The sequence below is a fragment of the Gracilinanus agilis genome, chromosome 3 (genome assembly GCF_016433145.1).
Source record: "Gracilinanus agilis isolate LMUSP501 chromosome 3, AgileGrace, whole genome shotgun sequence".
NCBI lineage: Eukaryota > Metazoa > Chordata > Mammalia > Didelphimorphia > Didelphidae > Gracilinanus > Gracilinanus agilis.
The window spans coordinates 358219466-358234073 of NC_058132.1; positions in this window are offsets into that span (position 1 = coordinate 358219466).

Here is a 14608-nt window from a genome sequence, read left to right on the forward strand (position 1 = left end):
CAATCCACTCTACCATCAATCTGCCCTTTATAAAGCCTTTCGCTGATTTTTATTTAATTTGTCATTGTTGTTTTCAGCAGAGGACAAGTTGTGAGGTCTTTCTATCACTGGGTCCTCAACCTGAAACCTGGGCATGGCTTCTTCCCCCAGTAAAATGCAGATATCCTGGTTACTAAATTTAATTATCCAATTCTTGGTTTGATGACATCTCACTAGAAGAGCTCTCTGGATAGAAAGATAAACTAGAAACTTAGTAAAGGAGAGTAATCTTTTTCAGGTGCTGATTGGACAAGATAACCACTGGGATCCTTTCCAATTTATAATTCTCTGATTCTCTGCTGAAGATAAAGATCCTTTAAGGTTATCTGAAGTCCTAGCCTCCAAGGAACAACTCATTCCTACAAATGAATTACTGACTCCTCCACATATTCCTTACTCTAAACTCTTGGTATGTTTGTAATCAATATCATACAATTTAAAACTTAATTGTTCTCCTTTTCCTCCCTTGTGTTCTTCCTCAGTTAGATTATAAACTCTTTAAGGCTAGGGATTATATGAGGGACAGCATGGTCAGTGTCAAAGGCATTGCAATGGGAATCTGAAGGGCTCAGTTGTTTCTTTGCACTTGTTTCTTCACCTTTTCTTGGAGTCATTCTCTTCATCTGCAAAATGAGTGAAGTCAGGGATTTTTGACCTATGTTGGTGTCATGGATGCTTTTGGCAATTTTATCAAGCCTATAGGTCCCTTCTCAGAATAAATTTTTTTAATAACTGGAGGAAGTAAAAAATTATTTTTGCAAATTGATGAAAAATAAAGAATAAATTACCTCATTCAAATTCATGAACTCTCTTAAATCCATGCACAAATCCCTTAGCAGTCTTGGTTACAAACTCCTAGATAAGAAAATTAATGGAGTCCTTTCTAGATTCAAAGTACCACAAACCTTTACTTCTTTTGAGTGTACTTTATTCTCCCCTTAATGAATAGCACCGTCCCTTGCACATTTGTTTAGTTGTTTTTTAGTCATGTCTGATTCTTTGTGACTCCCATTCAGGATTTTCTTGGCAAAGATACTAGAGTGGTTTCCTGTGTCTTTTTCCAGCTCATGAAAAGTAAGGTGAGCAGGGTTAAGTGACTTGCCCAGGTTCACTCAGCAAGTGTGTGAGGCCAGATTTGAACTCACAAAGATGAGTTTCCCTGACTCCAGACCTTGCATTCTATCCACTGTATTACTTGGCTGACATTCCTTGAACATAGCAGATGCTAAATAAATATTTCTTAAATCAACAAATAAATAATGTAGCTAATATATAAAGTCATGATAGAGGTCAAAATATCCAGACTTCAAAAATATGCCTTATTCACTAAGGCAAGTTGGTCTTTAAATGGTTATGGAGTATTTTAATATTTGTGTGTGTGGGGATAAATAAATATATATATGTAATACACACACATATTCTGGCTTTGAATTTACTGGATGAGGAATTTTAGTAATTATTACAGCAAAGTGAAATGCCAGAGTGCTACAGCTGTAGAAGAAAAAAAAAACATTCTGCAACCTGCTTGAGAAGAAAGTAAGCTAAAACATTTAGCAAAGATATGACTACAATGTTATCTCACTTCCTTCAATTCTTCTGTTGTGGTATTTGCTAACTTCTTGTGAATAGAACTTCAAGTTCAAGCTGGCACTAGAGAATGGCAATACCTGCTGAGGCTTCTGCTGTGATCATCAAATGAATGAACCTTCCTTTTTTCCAGCTCTAGTCCCCAGAACTATTTCCCCAATTATAAACAATTGAAAAATGATTAACCAAATCTGTATTTTTTTAATATGGTACATATCAGTAATACCTTTTATAGATGAGTTGATGAAAAAGTTTTTGGAGATCAGAAATATCTGTCAAGCTGTTTTTATGTGCCATAAAGTCAAGATAAAAATAAAAACATGGCTTTTGTCTTTATAAATCAATCCATGTATTTTGAAAACATTTTGCTGGATCTGTTTCTTAAGGTGATTAAGGAAAAAAGGAAAAAAAGTCTATATGTCCTAAAATATTTCTAGCAGCTCTCTTTGTGGTGGCAAAGAACTGGAAATTGAGGTGATGCTCATCAATAGGGGAATGGCTAAACAAGTTGAGGCATAGGATTGACTGTTGTGGAACACTACTGCACAGTAAGATATAACAAGCAAATTAACAACATGGAAAGAGCAACATTATGAAATTATGAAGAATGAAATAAACAGAACCAAGAGGACTTTATATACAGCAAAAAAAAGTATTATTCACCTCCAGGGAAAGAACTGATAATTAGAAATAGACAAGACATAGTTTTTATATATACATATATATATAAACATATATATAAACATATATATACATATATATGTATACATATTACATATATAGTTATAGTTAATCATAGTTATATTTATAGTTATAATTATCAGATAGTATTTTCTCTGCTTCAAGGAGACAGAGGAGGAAAAGTAAAAGGGAGGGGGATACCTAGAAATTTTAATGCAAGAAGCAAATAAATCAATATTTTTTAATTTAAAAAAATAAAGTATTTTGTAAGTTTTAGGTAACTTTATGAGAGGGGAAATGACTTTTCCAATTCTTAAAAGTTTTGTGGAAAGCTTTTATTTTCTTGATCCCAATTACAATTTGTCTTCACTGGCAAGGCAAATGAACTATTTTTTTCCAATCACATATAATTATTTTTAAGAAGTTTTTTTTGTTTAATTTATTTTCTAACTGTGGAGCATTTTTAAATATCTTCTTAGTGATTTTTTTTGTGAGGCATTTTTTTTCTTTTTCTTTTCTTTCTTACTCTTTCCTTCTATCTTAGTAATCATTCTAAGAAAGAATGGCAGCAAGGGCTAGACCATCAGGGTTAACTGACTTGACCAGCATCACATAGCTAGAAAGTGTATGAGGTCAAAATTAAACCCAGGTCTTTTCAACTCCAGGCCTGGTGCTCTACCCACTGTGCTACCTACCCTCCCCTCAGTCATTTTTGATACTGTTCCTTCATGCCAAAATCACCCTTATAACAAGGCCAAAAAATACAGCAAAAATGGTCAAAATAACCACATGCAATAGAAGATGGTACGTTTTATACCTGTAATCCTCTTCATCTTTTCTGATAGTAGGAAAATGTGTATAATCTGATCTTAGGAAATGTTTTATCTTTGCAGTTAATTAGAATTAATTTGTCTTTAGTGTTGTCTTCATTTACTTCATTGTTTTATAAAACCCTTACCTTCCATCTTAGAATCAATACTGTATATGGGTTCCAAGGTAGAAGCGTGGTAAGGGATAGGCAATGGGAGTTAAGTGACTTGCCCAGGGTTACATAGCTAAGAAGTGTCTGAGGCCAGACTTGAACCTAGGACCTTTCATCTCTAGGCCTGGCTCTCAATCCATTGAGCCACCCAACTGCCCCCTTCACTTACTTTCTTGCAAATAATTTTCTATTTAATTCTCTTGTTTCTGCTTTCTTTATACATATGTATTTGTTGAGATCTTAATTCCTAGTCTTCATTTATTTTTGCATTTTAAATTTTTATTTTTTAAGTATTTTTTCCATGTTTTCATGATTCATTTTCTTTCCCTCCCCTCTTCCCTTCACTCTCCCAGATCCAACCAGCAATTCCTCTGTTTTATACAAATGTTATCACTTCATCCCTATTTCTATATTTTTCACTTTTGCAATAGAACAATCTTTTAAAACCACAACTCCAAATCATATACCCATATTAAAAATAGATAAGTGATAAGTCATATGTTTTCTTCTGTGTTTCTACTCTCGCAGTTCTTTCTGTGGATGTGGATAGCATTTTTTCTCTTAAGTCCCTCAGAAGTGTCCTGGGTTATTGCATTGCTGCTAGTAGAGAAGTCCATTACATTGGATAGTTCCACAATGTTTCAGTTTCTGTATATAATGTTCTCTTGGTTCTGTTCATTTCACTCCACCTCAGATCATTGAGGTTCTTTCAGTTCACATAGAAATCCTCCAATTCACCATTCCTCAGAGTAAACTAGTATTCTGCCACCATCAGATAGCACAAATTGTTCAGCTATTCCACAATTGACGGACATCCTCTCATTTTCCAGTTTTTTGCTACCACAAAGATTGTGGCTATGAATATTTCTGAACAAACATTTTCCATTATTATCTCTTTGGGGTACAAACTCAGTAGTGGTATAGCTGGATCAAAGGGCATGAAATATTTAAAGCCCTTTCGGCCTAATTCCAAATTGTCTTCCAGAATGGTTGAATTAATTCACACCTCCATCAGCAATGCATTAGTGTCCCAATTTTGCCACATCCCCTCCAACATTTATTATTTTCCTTTATTGTCATATTGGCCAGTCTGCTAGGTATGAATGAGGTGGTATCTCAGACTTGTTTTGACTTGTGTTTCTCTAATTAGGATGGATTTAGAACATTTTTATATGCTTATTGATAGTTTTGATTTCTATATCTGCCTATTCATGTCCCTTGATATTTTGTCAGTTCAGGAATGGCTTGACTTACTGTACAATTGACTTACTTCCTTATAAATTTGAGAAATTAACCTTTGTCTGAGGTTTCTGTTATATTTTTTTCCAGTTTTTTGCTTCCCTTCTAATTTTGGTTGCATTCGTCTTGTTTGTACAAAACCTTTTTAATTTAATGTAATCAAAATAAATCATTTTATATTTTATAATGTTCTCTCTCTCTTGCATAGTCTTAAATTCCTTTCTTTCCCATAGATCTGACAGGTATACTATACTATGTTCACTTAATTTGTTTATGATTTCCCTCTTTATATTTAAGTTCTTACCAATTTTAATTTATCTTGATATAGGGTGTGACACATTGATCTAAACCTAATTTCTCCTATACTGTTTTCTAATTTTCCCAGCAGTTTTTTGTCAAATAGTGGGTTCTTATCCCAGAAGCTGGGATCTTTAGGTTTATTGTACACTATCTTGCTGATGTCATTTCTCCCAAGTCTATTCCATCGATCCACCCTTCTGTCGCTTATCCAGTATTATCCCTGATCTTTAGTACAAGTTGGTGATATATCAGAAAAATATGTTGGATAATTCTTGTGCCTAAGATTTTATAATGTGTTTGGGAGACAAACCACATACACAAAACAATTATAGAGTGTGAGCAACCATATAATCAAGAGCTAAATTATGGAATAGAGACAATAAAGGTAATGATATTTCAGAGAAAAGAATATTCCTAGGGAACTGAGTAGACAGAGAAGTCTTTTTTTATCTTTTTAAACCCTACCTTTCATCTTAGAATTAGTATTATGTATTGATTCCAAGGCAGAAGAGCAGTAAGGGCTAGGTAAGAAGAGTTAAGTGACTTGCTCAGGACCATACAGCTAGGAAGCATCTGAGGCCAGATCAGAGAAGTCTTTATAGAGAAAGACAACATTTGAATTGCATATGGAAGTCCATATAGGTTATAATATGAGAGAGGTAATGAAAGAGGAAGAGGTCACCTCAGTTTGAAGGAACAATTTGAGTATGAATTATCATCAGACTTTAGAGAATAGCAAGGTTTTAGAGTGGAGAACTGGGGCCTGGAGACAGGAAGGCCTGAGTTCAAATTTGACCTCAAATGCTTAGTGTGTGACCCTGGGAAAGTCACTTAATGCTGTTTGAATCAGTTTCCTCATCTGTAAGATGAGATGGAGAAAGAAATGCAAAACATTCTAGTATCTTTGCCAAGAAAACACCAAATGGAGTCATGAAAAGTCAATTATGACCAAAACAAGTGAATAAAAACAAGGGGGATGGACTAGCTGGAGCAATGGATTGATATTGAGAAATGGTGAGAGATAATTCTCAGATTGCCTTTTGAACCACAGTGCTCATTTAAAATGTTTTTGAGAAATAGAGGTGCAGTATAGAAGATATTTCTTTGGTGTAAGAACAAACTAGGCCATTAAATGACAAAACTTATGTTAAGAACTTAAGCAGCAGTTACTGGTCATAGTTGTAGGAAGGAAGTAGAGAATTGTCTGGCCAACCATCTAAGTGCTGACCTGGTAAAGTCCATGTCAGCTCCCAAGAAGGGCTCCTCCAAGTCTCAGGCTCCACATGGTAGTCCTGGTAGTGTCTTCAGCCAGAAATCCACCAATGCAAGACTCTTCCATCAGTCTGAGTCACTTATCCAGCAAGCCTTTCCAGCGAAGAATGCTCCAGCCCAGGACTAGTCCAAGAAAAGTGACTGCCTCCAAGAGTCTCCATTCAGCCCAGTTCACCAATGCAGAAAGCTCCAGAATCCTCCTCCAGAAGAGTTTCCTCATCAAATTGCCAAGGAATGAACCCATCTTCTTTTTGGTCTTGCCTTTTTTTAGTCTTTTTCATTTCACTTCCTGTCTTTCTCCCACTTCATAGGAACAAATCATAGCCTCCCAAGTTGCCTAGTACTGCCCAGTGGGCAGTGTCTGTGGGATCCACCTCTGATCCTCTGAGGGTGTGAACTCTTATCAAAAGGATTCACAAGTTCCTAACTGATTGAGTTAAAAGGGTGGAGCACTCCAAAGTATTTTATTAAGTTAAGATAAAGAAATTCCCTTTCACACAGTACAATTCATCTTTCCTGTTTTTAGCTAGCATCTTTCTAGAGCAACAGTCAGCAACCTTTTTTGGCCATGAGAGCCATAAACGCTTGGGGAAGGAGGAGGATGGATGGAGGTGGAAGGAGCTATAATATGGAGCAGGGGCTGAAGGGCCTCCTGGGGCACATCCTGGGGCTCTGCCCAGACTGGCTGGTCTGGGAGGTGGAGCCAAATATGGCTCAAGAGCCATACATTGCCGACGCCTGTTCTAGAGGCATTATGTTTTTTCTTTATGTGACTTGAAAACACTATGCCCTTTTGGATAAGCTTGAGAATATAATGTCAAGAAAACTGAGTTCTAATTTTGCCTAATTTCTTATGTGCAAAGTATCTCATTACATTTTCAAAAGGTATATATTAGCAAAATTATAGCCAGGATGTGAATCCAATTCAAGGCAATAAGCATATATTGTATCTGCTAAGCTATATGCACAACAGGGCAGCTAGGAAACAACAGAGCCTGGAGTTAGGAAGACTCATCTTCCCAAGTTCAAATCCAACATTAGACCCTTGCTAGATGTGTATCCCTAGGCAAGTTGCTTAACCCTGTTTGGTCTAGTTTCTTTACCTGTGAAATGAGCTGGACAAGGAAATGGTGAACCACTTCTGTATCTTTCACAAGAAAACCCTAAATGGGGTCACAAAGAGTCAGACATAACTGAAATGACTGAACAACAAATGTGCACACCACTGTGCTAGGCACAGATGAAAATAATACAAAATGAAATACAACCCTTGTCCTCAAGGAGCTTAAATTCTGTTATCAAAAGAGGCTGTGGTAACATCTCTTGATCAAAAAATCAACAAAGATTCATTAAGATACTATTATATACTATAAAAGGCTCTGGGCTAGGCATTGGAGGAGGGTGCAAATATAAAAAGTGAGGGAGCCTTTGCCCTCAAAGTGGTTACTTTCTACTATAAGTAAGCTATATGAAAGATATCACTTGAAGAGGGAGAGCATAATAACTAGGAGGATGAAGTAATCTTTTCATGGAGAGGTGATATCCAAGCTGAATATTGGTAGAAGGTAAGGATTCTGAAACACAGGTGAGGAGGGGGTGTCTTCTATGGATCAATGATGTCCTATGCAAAATCACAGAAGCTAAAGTCTTTGGAAATATAAATTCAGTGAAGAGAAAGTAAATTGGAAGACAAAATATGTGCAAAGATTTATATGAAAAAATTATGCCAAAATGGCCTGCAGTTAAGTAGTGACGGGCTTTAAATTCCAAGCTTAGGAGTTTGTAATTTAACTTAGAAGCAATTAAGAGCCTATTGAGTAAAGGAGTGAGATGGTCAGATTTATGATCTAGTAAGACTACTATGGAAGCTCTGTGAAGGTTTGTGGTGTAGAGACAAGAAAGAAAAGAGTTCAATTATAAGGTTATTGTGATATTTTATCTGAAGAGGACCACAATTGAGATAGCCATGTAAATTAAAAGGAAATGAATATTTGAGATGTGAAAAATAGAATACAAAAGACTTGGCAACTGACTGGATATAAGGACTAAGAAAGATTTAAAAAATCAGTGTCTTAGATGACAAACAAAAGGTATTACTCACAGTAGAAATGAAGAAATTTGGAGGAAGGGTTTGGGCATTGAGATGGAAAGATAAATAATAAGTTTAGGATATGTTGAGTTTGACATGCTTACGGGATATATAGTTGGAGATTCCTAGCAGTTTTTGCTGACATAAGTGAATTCATGGAAGTTGATGAGATCACCAAGAAAGAAAATGTAGTTATAGAAAAGAAGAAAGTCTAGTACAGAGCTCTGAGTAATAAATCATGGTCTTATATTTGGAAGAAACATGAAGATAACATTTGATACAGATTTATGATTACAATCAGGCAAGGTATTATTATTTGCATTTTTATAGATCAGGCAAGTAAAATCTAGAAAAATTTAAATGATTTGACTGAAGTTAAACAGAAGACTAGAACTCTGATATCTAATATAGCATTTTGCTTAGCATACTACTCTGTTTTTGTCCAATATGTTTACACTATTTACTTATTACCTTTTTAGGATCAGTTTTACTATAGTACTTACTGTCAATCACTCAATCATCAGTCATTCAGTAACATTTATTGAATATCTATTTTGAAAGATTTATGTATACCTGCTGGGGGCAGGGAACAGTAGGAAGAAAGTGAGAATAACAGCGTGGCCAGTGGGATTAGAGGACAGGGCATAATAGGGAAGGAAATGAGTCATCCTGTACCTCAAAGGGATCATAAAATGAACAAGGACAGGGCCAATTCCTGTAAGAAAAAATTGTGGAATTCCCATATATAGGTAAGTATCTCATTGTGGCAAAGCTAAAGAGTTTGAGGGGGGAAAAACCAACTACCATTCATATTGTTTCCAAGTGAATCTTTCATTTCTTAAAACAGTCTAATTGAAGCCAATGTATTTGTTGTCATTAGCTCCCTTTTCCAATGAGATGCTGAAACAAGTATTTGGTCATTCATTCTTCATGGTCCTTCATATTCACCGTAAACAATGATAGTTTCTTTAGTAAACCTTTCCAGATTTATGATGTGAATATTCAATAAAATCAGACTTTTCAGACCAAAAATGAAATGCTTTCAGGTGTTTCTATCTAATAACATAATATTAGAAACTAATACTTATCTGCATGACCTAGTTAGTTCTTCCTCACATATTAGCCTAGTGCACTCTAACTATAGTCTTTCCAACTTCATAGGGGATTTCATTACTTTGAGTTATTTTCATTTTAAAATAACTTCTTTAATATTAAAGAGTTATGGAATGTAGGGTTTTTAAAACATGTCGCAAATGGTCATAAGCTTTCAATAACTATTTAGGGAAATTGGGGTTTCATTTTTATCATAGTTTATTGAAGATATAATCTTAAGCATTGAGTCAGCTGTCATCCAGGTGCTTCCTTACACCTGGACATCCTTAATAAAACTTTTTGTAATTCAATTCTCCTAGCCCCTATTTCTAACAATTATTATAGCATAATAGCTTATTAAAGATAACTTTTAATATTTTATTCATACCCACTCATGTATCATCTCACCTATGGAACTGCCTTAATTTGATCTTAATGGTTGGCTTTTAAATACCCATATTGATTATCTTAAGCCACTTCCTATCAGTCAGTAGGCAGACTCCCTACTTCTCTTTATATTCTCCAGAAGTCTCAACAATCCATTCTAACTACACACATATGTATTCAGTTTGGCACAAAAGCTATTTCCTAATAAAAGAAATAAAGCCACAGCAAATTGAAAAATAAAATAAAAGGTAGTCTCTCAGGAAATATATGATGCCATTATAGATGTTCCCCTTGATTACTGAGAGGCAGATATATGGTGTTTTCTCTAATAAGAAGAACCAAATAAAAATTGTCTGAAAAATTCATAATTTGTACCAGTTGTTTTGATTTGACTGATTGTGTGATCAGCCAAAATTAATGGCTGATCACAAAACAGGTAGACTGTAGAAATCTCATAAATATGATTTTTAAGAGGAAAGAAATCTGCTTAATTGTGGTAGCCATACAGGCCCAAGACTTCAAGAACTGACATGCCTGAACAGATTGCTGCATTGTCATTGTTCTATGACTGTAAACTCTGAGTTATTTTTTTTCTAAACATTACTTTTCCATCTCAGTAACAACTCTGAGACACTCCTGTGAATTACTTTTCATGTCTTTTTTTTAAAAATGTGTTTTTAAATATAGAGCAAAGATTACCTAACTTGGAAGCAGGACTTTAATATAGACCTACAATTTTCTCTTTTTGTACTTCAAGGACATTTGTAAATTTCTGCAAGTATAAAACATGTGACTCATTTCCCAATATGTTTGAAGAAAATCATCTTTCACCCCAATAGTGACATAAATTATTTCATGATTATATCTCATCAGCCATCAAATTTGCTGCCACTCAGTTAAATGTTTCACTGATCTTTCTGATTTGTGGATCAGAGAGGCAGCTTGATAATGAAATGCTGCACAGGGAATCAAGAAGGTGCAAATTCAAATCTTATCTTGGAGGCTTATTAGCCAGGAGACCCTTATAAGTCACAGAATGTCTCTGAGACTCAGACCCTCATCTATAAAATCGGGATAATAATTATGCTTTCCAGAGATCTACTATGGAGACCAAATGAGATAATGGGTAAACTTCTTTGCAAAAATTAAAGTGTTATAAAATGCTAGTTAGTTATAAAATGTAACATCATTAGGGATGTTATATTATGATATTAATGAGATGACAGGCCAGCCTGATTATATTGGTCAGATTTGTGAATGAAAAGTAGAGCTATTCAGAACAAGAAACTAACAAATAGATAAAATAATATAAAATGTTTAGTTTTAATAAATTTATATCACCTTAAGTCAGCATAATTGTATCATTATCTTATTTGGAATGAGTATGAACTAAGCAAAATGGTTAACCTCTGCAAAATAATAATTCACATTAATATACAATTTTATGTTTTATTAAGTGATTCACATACATATTTACATTTCATTTGCATAGCAGATCAGTGAGGTAAATGCTATCATTATCCCTATTTTACAGATGAGGAAATTGAGGCTTGCCACAGATATTAAGAGTCTGAGGCAGTACCCAAATTAATATTTGAATCTTTGATTTCTGCTTTGAATTGTACAAGAATAATCTATAAAAGTGGGTAGAATGGAGAGTATTATTTGAACTTTTCTAGGAAATGACTGCATTCTTTATTTTGCATGATGATATTCTGACTTTTAATGAAATGTTATATGCCATGATTTTAATGTTTCTCAGTCATTGTAGCTTTAAAATTTAGTTGATTTATTTAAAAAATCTAACTACAAAATGGTTTATCTAATTAAAATCAGTGGCAATAAAGATATATACATGAGAGCTCTAGGCAGAGATAGAGATAGATGATATAAATATAGGTTGCTGGGTGGCACAATGGATAGGGCATTGAACCTAGAATCAGGAAGATCTGAGTTCAAATCTGACCTCAGAACATAGTAGCTGTATGACCCTATGCAAGTCACTTAACTTTGTTGGCTTCAGTTTCCTTACCTGCAAAATGACCTGAAGAAAGAAATGGAAAAGTATTCCAGCATGTTCACCTAGAAAAATCCAAATGGGTAATGGAGAGTTGGACATCATTGAAAAATGACTGAAAAACAAATAGACTGACATAATGTAAATAGAGAATAATTTAAGGGTATGATAGTAGGGGGAAAAAGACTAATAACTAAAGGGGATCTGAAAATGACTTGTGTGTGTAAGAAGTGATGCAAGATAAAACTTAAAGTGAGCTGAATATTCTAATGGGTAAAGTAGAGAGTATCTGGTACCATGTAGGTGGTCAATAAATATTTGATTCAGTTGATGGCATGCTGTTTCCACCATTTTGAATGACCCCTCTGAAACTTAGAGATACACGAAGGTTGTTGAATCACGATTTTTAGAGGTCTTGTCATTCCGTTTCATTTGAGAGGCCTTAAAGTGCATAAAGCTGGTATTGAACTTCATGGTCTTGTTACTGAAAAGTGCTATGAAATCGTTAGTAAGTTGTCTAGGTCAAGACTCTCATTATAGGAAATAATAGAGATAATGTTGCATATGAATGCAAAGGTCAACATTTTTCCTGGGGTGCAGCTAATTTGCCAAGTTTATACTGGAACTTCTTTGGGAGGTTTTAAGAACAAACCCAGTGCACATAATCAATGTGAGACTTTTGTGGTGACAGCATTGATGTTGATGAAAATGCACTAGCCATTGAAGCTGTCCAACTGGCAAAGAAGTCATTCCAGCCCCTTGCTGGGCCCTTATTAGCACAGCCATCATTCTCACACTGAAAAAATAATGTGCTTATAAACTCTCCTTTAGAAACACTCAAACACTTAAATTTTCTTCATGAGAATAAACAGAAAAAATATTCCTTCTTTCATTTCCAGGCTGATGACAACTTATTTTCTTAGGAAAGTTTGAGTCCATTTCTATGCCCTTTTTGGACATGGAAAGAATGCTGCATTGTGAACCAATAAAATTCAAAGCGGTGAGATCTCGAAAACAAAACTGCTTATTTTCAAATTTAAAATCTTATTTTAAAACCACATTAAATGTTAATACAATCAGTTATACTTAATAACAATTTTCTATTAAATAATTTGGCTTAATATATAAAATTTCATGACAAAATTTTAGTGTCTCCAAGTCTTTATCAAAAACTTCTCTTCATTTTCATTCCTTTTCCCTAATAATACAGTGCCATTCAAATACAAAGCACTTAATCTTGAAGGAAGTTAAAAGGATCCATTTTACTGGGAGGATTTGCTTTTGTTGTTGATATTGTTTTGCATTATTTCATGAAGGACTTCCCATATTCATAGCAATTCATTTTTTTGTCCATCTTAATTGCTCTGGTGTAACTTACTATGTCAAAACAAACATTACAATATGGGAACACATTAAAATTACTTCTAGTTTTTGTTTTGTTTTTGGTAATTACATTTAATGGTATTATAATAACCTTAAATATGCAATTTTTATTTTATTTTTACAACACCATCAACAAACCTCTAACATTATAATATCATTACAATAAGCGTCTAACAAATTTTTGAATTAAAAGACATGCTATTTTTTGTATCCTTTACTATATACTGGAAGATTGCTAAGTAGGAATATTCTACTTGTTTGCAAATCCCTTAGAAATGAATATTTTTACCTGTTTTGCAAAAAATCCACCAGCATTGAATTTCATTTCTTTTAGAACCTCACAACTATTATAATATTTATCTCCATGATTATTAGTGGGGAAGAGCATTTTTTCAAATAGTCATTAACAATTTTTCTTTCCTCTTCTGTAAATTTTCTGTTCCTATCCATGAACACTTTATCTATTATGATCTGGAATTGAACATTTTGATTTTTAAATGATTCTTTATCCATTTTGGTTTATTTTTTTAATTTTGGTTTATTTTAGAAAGATTTCATCATCATTAAGGAAGATACTATTTAAGAAAGTCAGATTTGTATCTTTTTATTGGCTTCAAGTATTCTCTAATCTATTATATTTTAAGGTGATGTGATTTTATTTTTGTGATTTCATGTCAAGATTTTTAAAATTATTACTTCCTAGCAAATATCTTTGTATTTTAGTGATTCCCATCTCATTGGATCTATTGTTCTGTTTAAAGAAATTTATCTTCTCTTCACAACAGATATAAATATGTCATGTCTTCCTATCTTCTCTGTTGTCTTTTTTAGAATTCTAAAATAAATTTAAGACTTTTATATAGGTTAATTCATAAGTATATACAGTATAACATATTAGAATTTCTTACTCCCAAATTGACAATCAATTTTTCAAATTACATTTGTTACATATTGAATTCTTTCATAAACTTATATTTTCTAAATGCTTATCAATGGCTAAACTAATGTATATACATCACTAAATGTCTAGTGTATCTATTTTATTTCAGTAATCCATGTTCTTATTTTTGCTTAATACTGGAACAATCTGTGCTCTGAGTGGTTAAGGTCTCCTTTATCACCTTGATGTGTCCCCTTAGTATTCTTGGCCACTTGTTTATTCACATAAATTATGTTATGATTTTATATTGTCCTCTATAGGAACATCATTGTATTTAGACTGCAGTTTCCTTAAGTCTACAAACTAATCTAAGAAGTATTTCCATTTTTACCAATAATAATACAACCCATTTATGAACAGAGAATTCATGTCTGGAATCTTCATTGAGCAAGTACATAGCCCATTATTGCTTGTCTCTTCCAGCTTCTCTCTTAACTCTGAATTTTTACACCTTGCTAATCCTCTCTGTCCCAACTTTTGAGCTTTCTTTTATACTTCATCTTTCTCCTCCCTTTCATTATTGGAATGTAACCCCCCCTTTAGGGAAAGAAATCTCTTTCATTGTTTATATTTGTATTACTAAAGCTTAGCAGAGTGTAT